The 18,473-nt window shown below is 33.8% G+C and overlaps 1 protein-coding gene and 1 long non-coding RNA gene across 14 annotated transcripts in view; one reads left to right on the top strand and one right to left on the bottom strand.

The window, feature by feature from the left end:
* Window positions 1–18,473, top strand: part of LOC137616409 (broad-complex core protein isoforms 1/2/3/4/5-like) — a 454,908-nt gene that overhangs the window by 128,059 nt on the left and 308,376 nt on the right. The gene's annotated exons all lie outside the window — the stretch shown is intronic.
* On the bottom strand, window positions 11,595–13,256 carry LOC137616060 (uncharacterized). Its single transcript, XR_011039269.1, has 2 exons — window positions 12,171–13,256; window positions 11,595–11,911 (listed from the first exon to the last, which is right to left on the bottom strand). It is a non-coding gene; the product is annotated as an uncharacterized lncRNA (long non-coding RNA).

Here is an 18,473-nt window from a genome sequence, read left to right as displayed (position 1 = left end):
GAAAAACTACTGTAATTATTTTAGTATCCCGTATACAGTAACAACACCCTTTTCTGTGATTTCCAGAGGAATAAATTATTATTTTTCTTATATTCTTTACAATATTGTGAATATTGTACAGTAAAGGGTTTGCTGCACATCTTGAGTTATGTTCATCGAATTTTTTTTTTTTTGTTCATTTATATATTTACAATTTTTATGTTGTGCTGAAAGATGCATAAAGTGTCAGAGACGATAACTATAAACACTACAGTAGGCCAAAAGCTTAACATTTCCGCCTAAAAATACCACAAGGAGAATAACTTAAGCTAGTCATGTTTTGCTTATTTGTGTGTATTTGGTGCTCATGTAGCATACATATTTTTGAATTTATGTAACCCTGAAATATAATTGTCCTTAAAATGAGGAAAGTTACTGCTAAAATCCCATACAGTACTTACACATACTAAAAGTCTATTCAATCTCTTAAAAAAGCTGAAGCCTTATTTTCCAAAACATGAAATTTTCTTAGAAAAATTGTAAGGGGCAAAAAGTCTGATGCTGTGTGGCATGGCAAAGTTTATATTTTCTCTTTTTTTTTTCACTCAAAATGTAAGGGGTAGTAGTACTGTAGTAGTTTGCCTAGAGGTTTTTCTTTATAACGACTCATCTTTGAATTTAAGTTGAAGCAAGGTGACAAAATTATTACCAAACAATGAAAGAGCTAAATAAAAAGGATTAATACATACAAAATATAAACACTAGTTTATAATATCAGAAAACATAAATTTTAATTTGGAAGAAACTTATTACAACTCTTGTGAAAGGTTTGACGAAAGTTTTGACAAATTCCATCATGTAAACTTGTCTGTAGTATTTGCAAATGACCACCTGTAATTGAAGCGTTGAAGCAGTTTTGTAAAAGACTATAAATGTCTGACATCGTGATCTCCTTTGGTCAGTGCTGCTCTTCTTAAAAGTCATCGGGGAATTTAATGGGAATTTTTTTTTTTTTTGAGATCCCACCTGTTAAAGCTGTGATATACATGATGTTCTAGAATGTTTGAAGTGTCTAGATTATGCAATAGTTGATACCCTTTTCAAATGGCATAAATGTATAATAACTGTCCTTGAAATGAGAAAAACCTGAATTTTTCTTTGTTAATAAGAGATATGTGTGATGTTAAAAAATACTGTTAATGTCGGTACCTGTTACGGCCTTTCTTTTTTATACTAGACTGTCAAAGTGGTTGGTAAAGTTAATTCAATTAATTTAATTTAGCACGCTGTGCTGCATAAGCAGTCTCCTCAAGGTCAGTATAGAGGCAGAAGTAAATCAAGGAGTAAAAATAGATTTTGTAGTCAATGAAAATGTTCTATCAGGGAAAATCTATTGTGCCTGATCTTTGGAAGAGGTATCAAATCGAACGCGAGTGCAACATCACTGAAATTAGTGCCAGGCCATCTCAATTCCTTCACTGGGAGTCTGCCTCTTCTAGACTGTTGGATGCCAGTAGTAATAGGGGTGAACTGCTAGTTACCTTTCAAATAAAAACCCCTTTATCTATTCTACAATGCCCTTTCCTTCATACTTTATACAATCCAGAAAAGGCAAAAGTATTTAGAATGAATATTTGTGTTATCGACAGTTGCGAAAGATCTTTTACCTTGAAGCTTTTGCAATACCGTAGTCTGTTTTTAGTTCCAAAAGCTTCAGAAATTTGAAGATCACTTCCACATCTTTCTCATCTTAGGGTCCTCCTTCATACTAGTTTCTCCTTGGAAAGTCATTCCACAGTTTTAGCTTTCAGAGATATGATGTTATATTCTACCTGTCAGACACCTATTTTCATGTTCTTCTTCAACCAGGTTCAAGGGAACACTTCAGCATTATGTTTCAATACAAAATTTTGCCTATGGTTGGATTTGAGCGTAGACCCTAGAGTCTTAACGAGTGATGGCTGTAGTTGTGAATTGGTTACATCTCAAAGTAGTTCAGAATGATTGTTTGGTCCTCAATTAATTTAGAAGAAGATTTGATGAGTGGGGATTGTTGTTGATTTTAAAAAGTCTTCTCAGATTCTATCTCACTCTGTTCCTTGTTTAGTGAAAGACAGTAGCCTTGGTTTGTTTTTGGGGTTTCCCCCCTAAAATAGAATTCAAGAAATCAAAATTTCTCTTGATCCACAAGTGGATGGGTTTTAGGAACTAGGTCTTTCGGAGAAATTCATTCCTGTCTTGACTTGAAACAGGACCTGTTCATCTAAACCAGTTTTGGGACAGGTCAAAAGATCTAAAAAAAATTTCCGTTCTGACTATAAAGATAAATAAAAACTTCTTGATTGGTCTGATTCTAATAGTATTAATAATAATGATGATAGTTAAAGCTAAAGGTATGGATTCTTCTCAGTTTTCAATGCCTTGCTGGCATGGGAAAGTACTGTAATAATTTAAGATTCATACCGAGTCTGAAATTTGGTCAACTGAAGAGTCACAGATACAGTGCACACAAATTGCTTAGGATTGTCTGCAATATTCAAGGTATTAGTTCTTCCAGGAGATACAATGTAAAACTTTATGGATGTAAATTCAAATAACACATGTATCAGGAAAAAAGGAGGTAAAACGTCAGAACACCACCTTCTGACTCTTAACTTATGTGGGACAGAAGCAAAGCAGATCTACCTTTATTTGATTGAATCTAAATAATTTGTCATTAAAGTGTGACCATACAGCAGGAAAGTAATAGGATAATTCACATTTTGTAAGGATGATTCACATGACTCCACTTTGGCCCTGGCTGATTGGGTTAAAAATTGGTGCCCTCATCTAGCATGGCAACTGGTTCAGTTATCAAACTCAACCAATCATCTCAGGAAACCACATGGCTGGTTAATATCCCAAAAAACCCTGGTGTTACAGGTAACCAACTGTACAGAAACTCCACTGGTTTCTCGAAAAGGGCTTTAAAAAACCCATTATAACTGCTGGGAGTCCTTTTACAAATATATTGTACCAGCATCAGTCACAGACTTTCATATCAATAAATTTATGAAATTTCTTAGATATGGTAATATTGTAGTTCCTATATGTTCCATTTAATACAGGTTATAGATCTCTATTGGTTGACTTTACGTGTTGGCTTAAATTTAGCTGCCAGCAGTATAATTCAGGATACTGTCAGCCCTTTTATTAATGAGGCCTTAAGCTCCCAATCCAATTAGATGGATTTTGAATGTTATATGCTATTTCAGAGTTGAAAACTTTATTTTAGCCTTTGCTTCATGTGAGTAAGTTATAAGCCACAAATGCATATAGACAGAACACACATTTTGAAAGCTTCTGTAATAGTGTAGTGTGTTATTAAAGTACCTTGTTTCATTTGAGGATCCTTTCCTAATGTCTGGTATATATATATATATATATATATATATATATATATATATATATATATATATATATATATATATATATATATATATTGCCAGTCTCCAAACTATTTGAAATACCAGTCAAAGTCAAATTACATAAATTGGCTGTTCTATACTGTACATGACTCTTGTCCCCTTAAGGCTTTTAGGTGTTCCATATACAGTATAGTATTACAAATGTATCAGACAGATTTAATTACCTAAAATTGATTGTTTTTGTACCATGAACAAAATTAGTTTTACATTAATAATCTTCTAATTATAAATAGGAATTTTCAGCGCATATAAAACACTTTTAGAGTATGTTCCATAAGTGCAAAGGAACATAATAAGAGGCCTGGAGTCATTCATATTACTCTTTCATTTTTGGTACTCTATAAGCACCATTTTTCTTTATCATCAAGTATATTTGGCTAATAGCTGCATTTTTTTTTTTTTTGCTCTGAGCAAAGACACTTCTACCTTGGTGTCTGGCATAGATATGCCCTATACATTCTTTCCTAGATATTTTGGGAATAATAAGTTTAAAGGTTTAAAGATTACTAGTTAGCCACAGTTACAGGGCAGGACAATGTCCGGGAGACTGACCATTTTTCATATGATGGGCATTTAAGCTTCCTACAAAATTCCCCATCCTTAGCTCACTGGGACGGTGAGGTTATGAACATTACTGAAAACTTTATATTGAACTGCGAGCAAGGCTCAAACTTCCAACCCATGAATCGTAAGCTATAGACATTAGCCACTAGGCTACCCTTAACCATTACTTTAACCCATTTTCTACTGATAAACAGTTTTGATGACTTTGAAATGAGAAATCATGCGTGTTGATTTTATTGGAGGGGCCACCTGTTTATCACCTTTTCATGCAACACTATTAATTCATCATCTTATTGACTTTCTAAATACTGATAGTATCATCACTTCCTTTATTATTATTATTATTATTATTACTACTACTACTACTACTACTACTACTACTACTACTACTACTACTACATGCCAATCTACAACCCTAGCTGGAAAAGCAGGATGCTATAAGCCCAGGGGCCCCAACAGGGAAAATAGTCCAGTGAGGAAAGGAAACACAGAAAAAATAAAATATTTCATGATCAGTAACAACATTAAAATAAATCTTTCCCATACAAACTATAAAAACTTGAACAAAACAAGAGGAAGAGAAATTAGATAGAATAGTGTGTCCGAGTATACCCTCAAGCAAGACCTTTCAGAAGGTCTTGTTCTATCCTTTGACCATATGAGCCCATAAAATTCCAGTCCCTTTGAGAATTTTACCCTTCACATACCGTATATTTCCATATATGAGACAACATATGCATAAAAAAAATTTACCTTTAAAAATTGCAGGTCATCTTTTACTACCATTCTAAGTTAAACCTTGAATTTTAATTTATGTTTATGTAGACTACCATTGGCCTCAGTGCAATAACCACCAACAGAGAGATTCACATTATATGATAAACGAATAATAAAAGTAATAAAACCATGGGCATATCTTCATAATGAATAGCCTGTTCAAGTATTGTAATAATCATATTTCAATGAAATCAACTTTTTTCTAGGTGATCCCAGCTTAGAATACAAAACACTATTAGCTAATTTCAAGCTACCTCTTTTAAAGATATGCAAGTATATTAATATCTAAAAGTATTCATAATATGATTTCAAAATGTCTTATGATAAATTTTGTAGAAATACCAATATTTTTAAGTGAGTGGGATATCCATTATCATCCCTGCTGGACATTTGCTCCAGACTTTGTATGGATGGACTTTTCCATATAATTTGCTGGTGCAGTAATGGCAGTAGGTGGAAGGAAATTACTACTTGACAAAATTGTTCTTACCTTTTTCTTAATCTTCCTTATGTGATGCCTCTTCTTTCATGGGGGTATGCTCATCTGTAAAACCTTATTGGGAATTACGAAGGCTATTCCAAGTTTTTCAAGTTCAAGTATTATCAAATACACAACCTTATTCCTATCTAAATAGGAGCCTGCAATTAGGAGTCTTTATAAATAGACTAGTGTTGCTAGTATTTGAGCCTACATAGCAGTAACATGGGCAACTCAGAGAATCAAAACAGCACCTTTTGCTTCCCAATTCGGAAAACTTTTGTATCAGAACTTAGTTATATGACAGTATACATGTAATAGATGTTTCATTATTAACGATGAGGATAAAGTTGATCGTCAACACTTGGGAAGGGGGTGGAGAGAACTGTATATCTGACATGAATTTTTATAGTTCTTTGTCTCTTATCCCTGGTTGAATTTGATACTCGGGAATCTCAAAACTGTAAACTATAGCATTATTGATAGAAGGAACTAAATAAAATTGGAAAATTAAAGTTTGAAGGGGGCCAAATTTGAATCTCAAATGTGCTAAGAATTGTTACCAATATGATCAGTTGTTGGTAAAATATTACTGCTGACACTTTTTTTTTTTTTTTTCAACATGTCAGCCAAAGGGCTACTATAATGTAGGTTAGTTAAGCTGATCGAATTTTTAGTATAACGATACATTATTTGAAATTAAGAACAGCTGATTTCATGAACTTGGAGAATGTTTCATAAAACAAACTGGCCTACTGATTCAAGTCCAACCTGTTTCTGACCTCTTACTTGTGATGAGTGTCAGACCTATTATTGTGGCTACAGCTCCCTCATTGACCACATTCATGTAAGGTACGCTTGCATTTGAAGTAGATTATATCTATACTATAGTCTGTCACAAAGTCAAATTGTTTCTGTTTAGAGATTTACATCGTATCAAATGTTACATTACTATTCTGTCCTTTATTATCACAAACCCTAAATACAGTATTACATCCAAGCTTACTCTGTATAACCTAGACATTCTGAAGATCTATGCTTCACTTCATATACTGTATGTATATATATATATATATATATATATATATATATATATATATATATATATATACACATATATACACACACATTTTCCTCCTAATCAGGTAAAAAAATGTTCCCTCTAAGGCATCACTACACATCACTTTACATTATAGTAATCAATTAAAGGTCTTTCTTTCCATGGCCCCCTAGCTACACTTGCATTAAATCCTACTTTCCCTTTGTTTTTGCTTCCTTTACTCCATCATGCTTTCTAACCCCTTCTAACTTTTACCTCATATCATGACAGCTCTAGGGCTTTACTTTATATGCGCCTAGGCACTAAATTTTGCCTCACAGGGCTCAGTACTAGCTTGTGTTGTCCAACTCCATAAATCAAAGCAAATTCCTTTCTCTGCGTGCTAAGAATATTTGTGTCATGGTGTAGATACTGTATGCAGGAGCTGTTTGACCAAAAAACACATTAAATAATGCTAAACAGCACATACTGAATCATAATTTACTTTGATTTAAATGTAACCTACAATAATCAAATGACCTAAAACTCACATCCAGTATGAAGAGAAGAGAAACTATATTTAGCCATAACTAGTTTCTCTAATTTCTACGATGATCAAATGCTTGTAGCATGACGAAGCAATTATACAAGTAGTAGTCTACTTTCAAATGCTTTGAATTTAGAAAGTAGCTAATCTTGACTGTAATACAGTTTAAGAATGCCTTATCCATAGTCCTGGGACGGGAAGGGTTTTCAGAATATATCTGATGGGCTAGAATCTTTTACATTTCTCTACTCTTGTTGATCTTAATCATCTAAAGAAGTTGAAGTAGGGTTTTATACAAAAGACATTGTTATTTTCAATACATTTGTTTAAAGTAACTATGTTTCTAGATTTTGTAAACTCGGATTCCTTCCTAACTTTTGTATTTTCTTTGGCAGTCAAAATACCATACTGTATATTGATCTTCTATGAGGGTTTAGATTCAATTAATGTCTATTTTATTGCCATTGCGAATGTATTGTAAACAAACAGACGGCAGGAAAACTTCAAACATTGAGAAAATGTTGGGAGTTGGGCGGATAATTGACCAATAGGACCAATTAGTGTCCATAGGGTCTAGTTTTTTTTTCCTAAATATCCATTTATTTGATTGTAACGTATAATTTACTAGTAAAATAATAGAAAAAAATAAAACTATCGACAAGACAAATATTTCATAAATCATCAAGTTGCATTCTATCATATTCCATTCAGCAATGTATAGGATACAACATTCTTTTCTATTATGCTTAGAAATAACTTTTTATTTCTCTTAATTATGATATTGGATCAAGTGGCTGTAAATAATGTAGTCATTGATAGTAACGATGGACACCATCTGAACTGATCACAAGGAAGTAACTTGAAATGGCAACTAAGCAATACAAGGACGTAAGCAATCATAAATTTTGTAGATCGGTTTTGGTTGTAAACCATGAATTTCAAAAGAGTATTATAAAACTTAGAATTAAACTTAATAAATGCTATTTGGGAAAGAAGGGGAATTCAGGCAAATGGTAAAGAATATTGAAGGTAGGGGTGCAACTTACAACCTTTGGTCGGAATTTTGGAAAATCAAAATACAGTACCTGTATTGTTCTCTTGGCTGGTAGGAAACATCTACAGTATATTACACGTTTCAAAACTTTTCTTTTAATTGAAAAAAATAGTTTCGCTGCTAATTTTTTTTCAATGCGTGGTCCGATATGCAATTTTGCAACCCTTCACTGATCAAGCAACCAATTTTTTTACCTTTTCTTTAAACATTTCAGGGAAAGCTACTTATTTAAGTATCCCATATGTAGCAATTCCGCCATTTTCATAGGAATAGATTAACAGTTTTATGTCCGTTATAGTATTTAGAAATAATCGTTTGCTCTATGTATCTCTGAGGTATCTTCATATTTCTTTATCTGCTCGTTTATATACTTACAATTTATATGTTGTGATGCAGAAAGATGCTCAAGTGTCAGACGTTAACTGAATAATATACCAAAAGCGTAAAATTCACCAGAAAAAATATTACGCAAACAAAAATATATTATGCTGGCCACTTCTTGCTGATCGAATTGTGCTCATTTGGTACATAAAAAGTATACATTGTGTGTGAGGAGCGACATTTTGTAGGTCGCCACTGTTTACTCAATAACCCTGAAATATGATGATTTTATCCTTATGATTGCCAGTATGAGGAAAATTACCGCTAAAAACCCATACTTCTACATAGTAAAGTATTCAATCAGTCTACAAAAAGAAAAAAAAAAACCTTTGAAGACCAATTTAACAAAATATGAAATTTTTCTATGAAAATTTCTGCTACATTTTTTTTTTATTTGATCAATTTGTCACTCAAACAATGAGAATAAAAGGAATTTTATAACCTACAATCTGTTTATTCACTTTAAAAGAAACTAAACACTTAAAAAACTGAAAACTATCACATGATAAGTAGTCAATATTAGAAGTGGATTTACATATTGATAGATTATATAAAAAAAAATTTGATAGAAGTTCCAGTTTACAACTTTTATTTTATGGAAAGCTTTTTTCAAATAGATTTTAGATGGAGAAATCTGTCAAGAAACAAAAGTGGAGTAGGATTTTCAAGTACATAACTGAACTGAGAAAATTGTTGAAAGTTCAATATGTAGCATGATATAAAAGGAAAATAAGCGGCTTTTTATAAATAGCTAATATTTTATTTAAAAAAAAAAAGTGTTGTTATAACTGATATGATACAGCCTTGATGTTATCACTATTTAAATACAGACAGTCTCGTAGCATGAGTTGCTCGTAAATTGTTAATGTACAAGTACCCCGGAGTTAAATATTGGCCTAGGGTATGCATAACCTAACTCAAATTTCTACAATTTTCTAGTCACCAAATGTCCCCTTTTATATCAAATCAATATCAGGTTATTATATACGATGTTCGTCTTTATCATCTTACATTACTGTATATAATACTAAAATATGTTATTATCAAAAGAGAAAAGGGCAAATGGCCGTATACACAAATTACGATTGTTTTAATGAAATACGCAGTTTGTTTTATAGTTTTGGTTACAAAATACTATTTTGAAACTTATTGTAATAATTTACTTCACAAATATTTTGGCAGTGTTGAATAAAATGCTGATTATTATTATATTTGCTGCTGTTTGGACCGAAAGTGACTGTCGCCATTATTATTGTCTTAGTTCGTCACACACGATCTCTCCTTAACTCAAATTAGTCCAGAGCAAGGCCCAGAGGTAACAGATACGAACTGAAGTTGGAAAGATACGCCACCAGTCAATGTGGCAATTTCTTAGCATACAAAATTGCAAACACTTGGAACAGACTTCCAGTGGATGTAATAAACAGTAACACGGTTCAAGACTTAGGATCATAAAATCTCTAAATGCTTGAAGTGAATCGCTCTACCAGAGAGAAAATAGTCTCCGCGGATGTACTAGTCTTTGATGCATCCAAAACTTGTTTGTAACACATACACTCTCTCTCTCTCTCTCTCTCTCTCTCTCTCTCTCTCTCTCTCTCTCATATGATGTAACAATTTAAACCACTTGCTTTTGGTGATGGAGATAAAATGAAGGGAGATGAGTTAGCTGACACTTGGGATAATTTGCCACCAGACAACTGTTGACATGAAATACACGCTCAATCTTTCCCGCTATCTAGTTTCTTGATAATGGCTATTTTAATTTCCATTGAAATGGTTTGCCTTTCCTCTGCACTACTACCATTCTCACCACAAATCGTGCGCATCATTGCGCTACCCCTAGCAATCTGCTTATCAGTCATAGTTAAGGTTATTGTAATTTACGAGAGTAAGTAAGAAGAGTGGGAAAAAGCAATTGTTTAGAAGTATGGTCAATGTATGCTTGTGGTAATTTAGTTTGGGCAAAATTGTACAATCACATTACACTACTTGACCAATTTTGAAAAAAGACGTGTTCTTGAATGCGTTGAGAACTTGCTTTTCATCCGAATCAACAAGTTTACAAATATGTTAACAACATTTTTCGGAAAAAACAAAGTTTTTGTGTGCTGACCTTTTGGAATGTCAGCAAATCAAGATGAAGAACCAATCAAAGTTAGCTGTGGCTGGTTTGAAAACTTCAAAAGAGATTATTGCTACTACTACTTGCTTGCTAAGCTGCAACTCGAGGTGGAAAAGCAGGATGCCATAAGCCCTAGTGCTTCAACAGGGAAAATAGCCCAATAAGGAAACTGCAATAGAAGTAATTAACAATCAAAATGAAATATTTTATGAAGAGTAACATTAAAATAATTTGAAAAATTTGAAAAAACAAGAAGACATAAGATAGAATAGAGACTTTGAAAGACCGTGTTACAGAGACTAAGACCTAGGATCAATGGTTTGACTAGTGTGCGTCTTAGAACAGCTGCTTACCATGACTAAAGTCTCTCTTCTATTCTTACGAAGAGAAAATTAGCCTCTGAACAATTACTTTGTAGTAGTTAACCCCATGAGCGAGGAAGAATAGTGTTTTGCAACAGTGAAACTGCAAGCTTGGGACGTCGGGCCAGCTAAGGCATTAGATTCCGAGTAACATGGCCCAGCAAGTGCTGAACTGCGACGAGACCGTTCTGTTTTAGAAGATCCCTAGAAGGACATATGGATGGCAGCGGAGATTGCAAAATCAAACCTCCTTGTGTTTCACTGAAAATATAAGCCTTTTTAAAAAGTAAAGCTTGCTGAAGCAACTCCTGAATATCATGTGTAGGTTAAACAACTGTGTATTTCAGCCGCCTGTAAAAGGTTTATTACTAATAACTTGAAGACCAATCGACTGACTTATGTTACTTTGAAACAGTTTCTCACGGCCTTCCCTAAATTTTGATAGAAAATTCCATGTCCAAATATATAAATTCAAAGTCACCTTACAATTTTAGGACAAGCCCAAGCCCATCCAGTCGAAGATTTACGAATTTATAACGATAAGCACTCTTGGAGTGCATTTCCTTCTTACCCCCACCAGCCTTTCCTCATTGTTTAAACCTCACTTCACCGGCCGTTTTTTCAATCATTCCCTACTCATCCCTCTTTAGTTATGTCCTTTTTTTCTCAAGTCCATTATGTATTATATTTTCCTTCAAATTGTATTTGCTTTATTTATATTTAACATTATAGTATTCTCTCTCTCTCTCTCAACAATATTTAATAAAAAATGAATACCATGCTATGCGAAAGGGGTATACTGGGGAAATTATGACAATGACTTGGCATGCGTTTAATTTTATTTGGTATCAATGAATGAATGGACCATCCTCGTCATCGCTGTTCATAGTGATGATGACGGGTTCCACAACAAGTATATTTTCCGATGACCAGTTCATTTCCTCGTAGCCCCGCCACTTGTTCGATGGTTTTCAACTCAGGATGAGTAGATGGCAGCCGGATGACATGACCCCATGACCAGATAATGTTGTCAAACATGTAGTGAGTTTCTGGACGGTTCTCCTTGCAGATCAGCAGCAGCTCAGCTCAGCTCGTGGACCTCATGACACTAATATTGGTAGTTCGCCTGGTTACATTGCTGAAATATAATGAATTCCACTATTGTTAAGAAAGAACGTCATGAAAACGTAATGAATCTCTAGAAAGAAAAATAGAAATGAGAGGTAAAAATACAAGGAATAAAGGAAAAACTGAAAAACAATGGGAAAAGGGAAGAAAACATTAAAATAAAAAAGCGGCCGCTCGTCACAACCGCACCTGTTCAAATCCCTTCACTGTGTTAGAATAATATCTAACTTGCATCAAATTAGGGGTAAAGTCTTTATTAATCAACTTACCTGTACTTGTTTAAGGCCGCTATAATCTTGATAGAAGTTTAATGTTCGAACTAAAAGTTCACTTTTTAATGGAAGGAACACACGATCCAAGGATGCTTTTGATAGTAATCGTGTAACGACTTGAGCTCAACTGATTCTTCCAGTCTGATTCAACTTGAGAACAACTCCCGTTTTCTTTCCTTTGTTCGAATACTCTCGAACTATCGTTGAAAAATAAAGACGGGAAATCTAAACTGTTTCCTAATAAGGAATACATTTACCATATAAGTAATTAATTCAATTAGAATACAAAAAGGGGAAAGTTAAAAATTTACATTTAATATTAACAAATGACAATCATTCAGTTTACTTAACGTCCATGACCGAACACCAAAACAAAACAGAAAGTAAGAACGACCTAACTAGTCAATTCGACTATTTCCCACGAATGCAATTACCATTCTCCAATCAACTATTTCTACAACTGACGGAATAAAGGTCGAGAGTAAACCCCGTAATTAAATACATTTACCCATGCAATATAGCTTCAGCAATCAGAGAGCGGTGTGAAATACCCTATTCTTAATATATCATGCTTTTGTGATTAATTAATTCGAAGATAATAGCAATAAACCTTCGGTCCACGCAGGTGAAATACTCTACATCGTGACCTGTTCAATAATTGATTTGGTTGGTTGAGCTATCCTCCAGCCAGAAGTCAACGTAATCGAAGAATTCAAATTGAAATCTCCAATTCATGAATCTACTGATGGACTCAAATAACAAAAGCTTCACATGAAGGAAATATCGTGTTCTAGTAATGCTTTGAGGTCACGTCCCCTCCAAAAGTGTTGGGGAAAATATTTCCACATCGTCAGTTGCCTTAAAATGATTGATAAAACCTTGAAAATAGTCACAGAAATAACCTTGTGACAGAATTAGATTTATGTGTAGAGTAATTTTGAGGGATTCGAACATGTTCGGGATGTAGTTGACGATGAAATTATGTCCTAGGGCAAGATAGGGTTTTGAGGTGGTCAATGAGAAGCATAGTTAACGGCTGATGACCAAGGAGCTCAAAGTTGCATAAGGAGCCAAAACAAGAGAAACGGGAAATGCTGAAATTTGGTGATTTTTTTTTGGGGGGGGGCGCAAGCAGCAAATCTATTTACGGACAACGTTGACGCATTTCATACCATTTAGCAGTCTACTCTGGATAGGTTCCTTGTAAAAGCTAAATTTATGAGTAAAATAAGGTGACAAAAATGTAAAAAAAAAAAAAAAAAAAAAAAAAAAAAAATTCAATGAATTAAGGTGTCCGATTAGTGATAATGAACTAGTGGAACTAGTGAATTTCGTAAATTTCTTTTGGGGGAAATTGTTTTGGTTAATGTGGTTTTTGGGTTTTAGGTGATCAAACTCGCAAGCCGAGCTCCCGAAGTACCATTATATGCTGTGGATGTTTTAGAAATATAAACAACTAACCTTATGGAAAGACAAAAGAACTAGAAAACTTCGTTTGGCATAATAGCTTCTCTGGCTTATGCTAACACCAGAAATGTCTGCGTTACTACGGCAGTGTACTTGAACTACCACTAAATACAATAAATACCCGTTATGTGCCACCGAAATATGTTCAGCTAAATAAATGTTATTTATGACTAGAATAACTTGAGCGATCAAAACGGGTAAATGGTTAAATAGTAACATGGTTTTATTTCATGTTTTGGCCTATTACCATTTTCATCTTGTTATTATGAAACACAGTTTATATTGCTAACACTCCTTGACTAGAGTTTTAAATGAACTTTAGATAAGTTGATTTAATTATAATAGTTTAGTTTAGTTTAGTCATTTTTGCATAAGTATTATTTAATGGTGGTGGGATGGAATCTTACGGTTGATTTAGGGAAAATTAGCCAATAGCGAAGTTAATGTGGCATGTTTTAAGCCTCAATGCCATATCTCAAATATATTGTGATTAGGTAGTTTCGAATGATCGATCCCCACAATCATTCAGTTTCGAGTGATCGATCCCCACAATCATTCTCACATTAAAGGTGTTGGATTGTCCGTTGCCGAAATGTCGATGATGCATTTGATACCCCATAGATTAAAGATTATTTTTATCATTCTCGTGTTAATCGCTTGTTAGCCTTAAATGATAATGCGTTTTATATTACCAGAATCATGCAATTACTGGCTAACCCTTTCAGCGCCCAAGGCGTAATTTACGGTGGGTGAAAACTACTCCCCTACTCCCTTCAGCGACAAACGACAATTTATTTCCCCTGTTATTACAATTTTTTCTATTATGTACTTTACTGAGTGAATGTCCTTTATTTCTTAAGGGGGAATTCATTTTTTTTCTTTTTTAATAGACATTTTACGGTTCAAGTTTGCTTCCAAAACTAATCGAAACTCGATAACCAAAGTACTATTGTACAAAAGCATACCCAAAGGAGGAAAAATTTATAATCAATAGAATAAAATAAATGTTGCACTTTAATTTGCCTATAATAAAGAGTGCGTATGTCGCTATCTCCCCTTAAAGATGCTCCTGAAATGACTTGTTGCGTAATCATTATAATAGTTGCATGCTCTGCTGGTTGTCGTATCTGTAGTATATTTTCCCCAACTTAATTCTCAGTAGCTGCTTTGTTTGAACCGGCAGTTTCGCAACCCCTTAAAACAACATTTCTCATTTAAAATTCATAAAACCAGCCTCATTTAGTCTAAAAAATTTTTTAGAATTAGCATTATCACAATCCGGTTGTATTTTTGTTTAATTCTGAATGGATTTTCTTTACCCTATCACATGAGATTGTCGCTGAAATTTATTCACCGCGCAACTGTATTTCGTTTATCCAATTTTTCAACTTCGTCAGTTGTCTTGCTTTGTTTCGATAAATGGCACCAATTGTGCTACATTTGGGTCATCATTGGATTATTTTTCGAAATCCAACAGTCTCCTAGTTTTGCCTCTTCAATTGTCTCCTTTCTTAATTCTAATAGTGGTTCTTGAAACTTACTTTTTGGCTTATTACTGCAATTACTCACCATTTTAGTACCCATTGTGTATAAATTGACACCAAAGTAAATTAATAGAAAAAAGGTAAACCAAACGATGTTTTTTTTTCTTTCCGGTCTGAACTATATAAGCGCTACCACTAAACTGGGTCGGTCACCCTTGGCTTGGACACATTTATTACCTTGGCTAAGTGTCAACCCATACAGGGTTCTTCAAATAGTAAGATAACAGGGAAAAGACTTCTAAAATTTTGCTTCATCACTGAATTGGTAGCATTGTGGGATTTTCACCTTTATAGAGGCATAACATCTGTGTGTGTGTGTGTATATATATATATATATATATATATATATATATATATATATATATACATAGATATATATATATATATATATATATATATATATATATATATTATATATATTATATATATGTAAATATATATATTTATTTATTTATTAAACACACAAATACACATATTTGTGATACCATGGTCTACATCGTTAATTGGTTCCTAGCGGTATAGTAAGCTGAATTTTTTTTAGGTGACGTTCCTTATCCACATACTGAGCACAACCAAACGTACTTACTAGTTATGTTTGTCATCACCATCATCATCTCCTCCCATGCATATTGACGCAAAGGGCCTTGCTTAGATTTCGCCAGTCCCTATCTTGAGCTTTAAATCAAGACTTCTCCATTCACCTCTACTTCATGTTTCATAGTCCTCAGCCATGTAGGCCTGAGTCTTCCAACTCTTCTAGTGCCTTGTGAGCCAAATTGAAAGTTTGGTGAACTAATCTCTTGGGGAGTGCGAAGAGCATGCCCAAACCATCTCCATCTATCCCTCAACATGATCTTATCCACATATAGAACTCAAGTAGTCTCTTATAGTTTAATTTTTAATCCTGGTCTGCCATTTAATTCCCAATATTCTTCTGAGGGCTTTGTTCTCAAATCTACAAAATCTGTTGGAGATTGTTTAATTGTTATAAAACAACTTTTGTCCATACAGTAACACCGATCTCCCTATACTAATATATAACCTGATTTTTATATGTAATTTCAGGTAATTTGACTTCCACATTTTACGTTACCTAGCCATTGTCTGATATGCTTTTTTTCAATCTTTCATTAAACTCAAATTCTAAAGGTCCTGTATAGTTATGTTTGTAGCAAAAAAAAAAAAGTAAATTAACTTTAGTGAATATTTCATGACCAGCAGCCTTAAAATAATCTACATAGTGCTGTATATATATGGTAGTGATGAGTATAGTTCATTGTACTCGAGTCCTGTACCTGTAAGTTAGGCTAGGCTAGGCCAAGGCCAATAGAATAATTCTATTGGCCTTGGGCTAGGCTAGCCTAACCTCACTTGTACAGATTTTATTCAACAACAACAAATGATGCTGTGTCTGGTTCATTGTAGGACAAAGACCTCGGGCATGTCCTTGGTCATATCTGGGGTTTGACCATTTTCATCACCACACTGGTCACTGCAAAATTGGTGATTGAGTTAGATTTTAGTCTGATTGCTCACAGAAAACCAACCTATTAACGTTTCCAGAGGCCGTGTAATAGTGTTTTTTTTAAATAACTCTTAACATAACTGATGGATTTCCATGATATCAAAGCAGGGAGCGCTTCATACAATGGCCTAATTTTGGGAAATACTGTGCATTGCCAATTACGTTTCATTAACTTTTTTACTTAAGAAAATGAGGCTAAAGCCAGTCTTAGCCACCCACACATTCGCAAAGTGATGACGTTCCTCAGTGACGTTGTTATAACGTTTCTTCCCCTGTACCTCCCATCCCCCGAATTGTTAAACGCCTGTTTAACTCCATAGATAATTGTCATATGACCTACCCCAAGCAATACGAAATTCTTTGTCAGTAAAAGTTCAGCATACCTGGTAATGTGATTCGTGACTTTAGACTTAATCTAAACACAAGACCAACGTTTTATATCTTACCCACTCACTTACATTGAAGATCAAGAATGAGACTTATGACAGGAGACGAAAGAAGCCATGCTAACCCTACACTTCGCACTTCAAGCGAGTGTTGGTAAAGCAATAGAAATATAGTTTTCTTTAAGTTAAGCCGTAGGACTCACTCTTCCATACAACACAGGTTACTCAATACATCAATTGCCAGGAAGAAAATGACAGAGAGCATTGTTTGATATAGTTTATCATATCAAGTTCACCAGAGATGTTCACCAGATGTTTCATATAAGGGCATTGACATTGGTAATTTGATAAATTTTGAATATATATATATATATATATATATATATATATATATATATATATATGTGTGTGTGTGTGTGTGTGTGTGTGTTCACACATACATAAGATTTATTATATTTCAACCTATAGTTTTATATATTTATTTACGTTATAAGTACCAGTACCTGTTTTTGTTACTTAAAAGGTGTGACAAATATCATTGCGACTTTGTCACTGGAATTATACCAGACTTCAATTAATGAACCAATCAACCTTACTTTGACAAATCCATTGACATTGTCTACATGCCAAGCTGATATACTCGTATCAAAGTATTCATTAGCTTTGCTTTTCCAAAATAATGTTATCACCAATTGCTGGAAACCATAGATTTATGAGATGAAAAAAAAACAAGAAATGGACAATTAAACATTGTACTCATCATCACTCTCAAGGAAAAAAATTGTTTTCTATTTCTACTAATGTTTTTATTCTTTAGTCGCAAATCTAAAATTTGTAGGACGCTCTGAAGGAAGGGAAGAAGTTCCTCTTTTTTTTCCAAGAGTAAACGGGTTAATTAAGCACATCTGTCAATTCATTGTACCACCAGAAATTAGGCCAATGTTTGAAACATTCATTGCTATAGTTTCATGGAAATTCATAAGCCGGTTTGTTAGATATTTGGGAAAATCACTATTACACGGCCTCTGGAAACGATAGTAGTATGATTGGCCCTTACTAATACAGCTTTGGCGATCATGGCGATTCACAAATCCCTTCACCATGGTAAGGTATTCCCTCTTTACACAACAGTTTATAGAAATATAGGAAAGTTTTTAACAATGTGGGGAGGGTTTATAAAGGCATAGAATGCCCTTAAATTGTGAAAAATAGGCTTTCATATATATATATATATATATATATATATATATATATATATATATATATATATATATATATATATATATATATCAGTAAAAGCAGTAAAACCTCTCTATATTGGCTCATCCTGGGTGTGCATTCTCACCTCTGTGCTCACCCTCTTCTGAGTTTTCACATT

The sequence above is a fragment of the Palaemon carinicauda genome, chromosome 22, assembly GCF_036898095.1.
Source record: "Palaemon carinicauda isolate YSFRI2023 chromosome 22, ASM3689809v2, whole genome shotgun sequence".
NCBI lineage: Eukaryota > Metazoa > Arthropoda > Malacostraca > Decapoda > Palaemonidae > Palaemon > Palaemon carinicauda.
The sequence above is the reverse complement of the archived record's forward strand: the minus strand, read 5'-3'. Positions and strand labels throughout refer to the sequence as shown.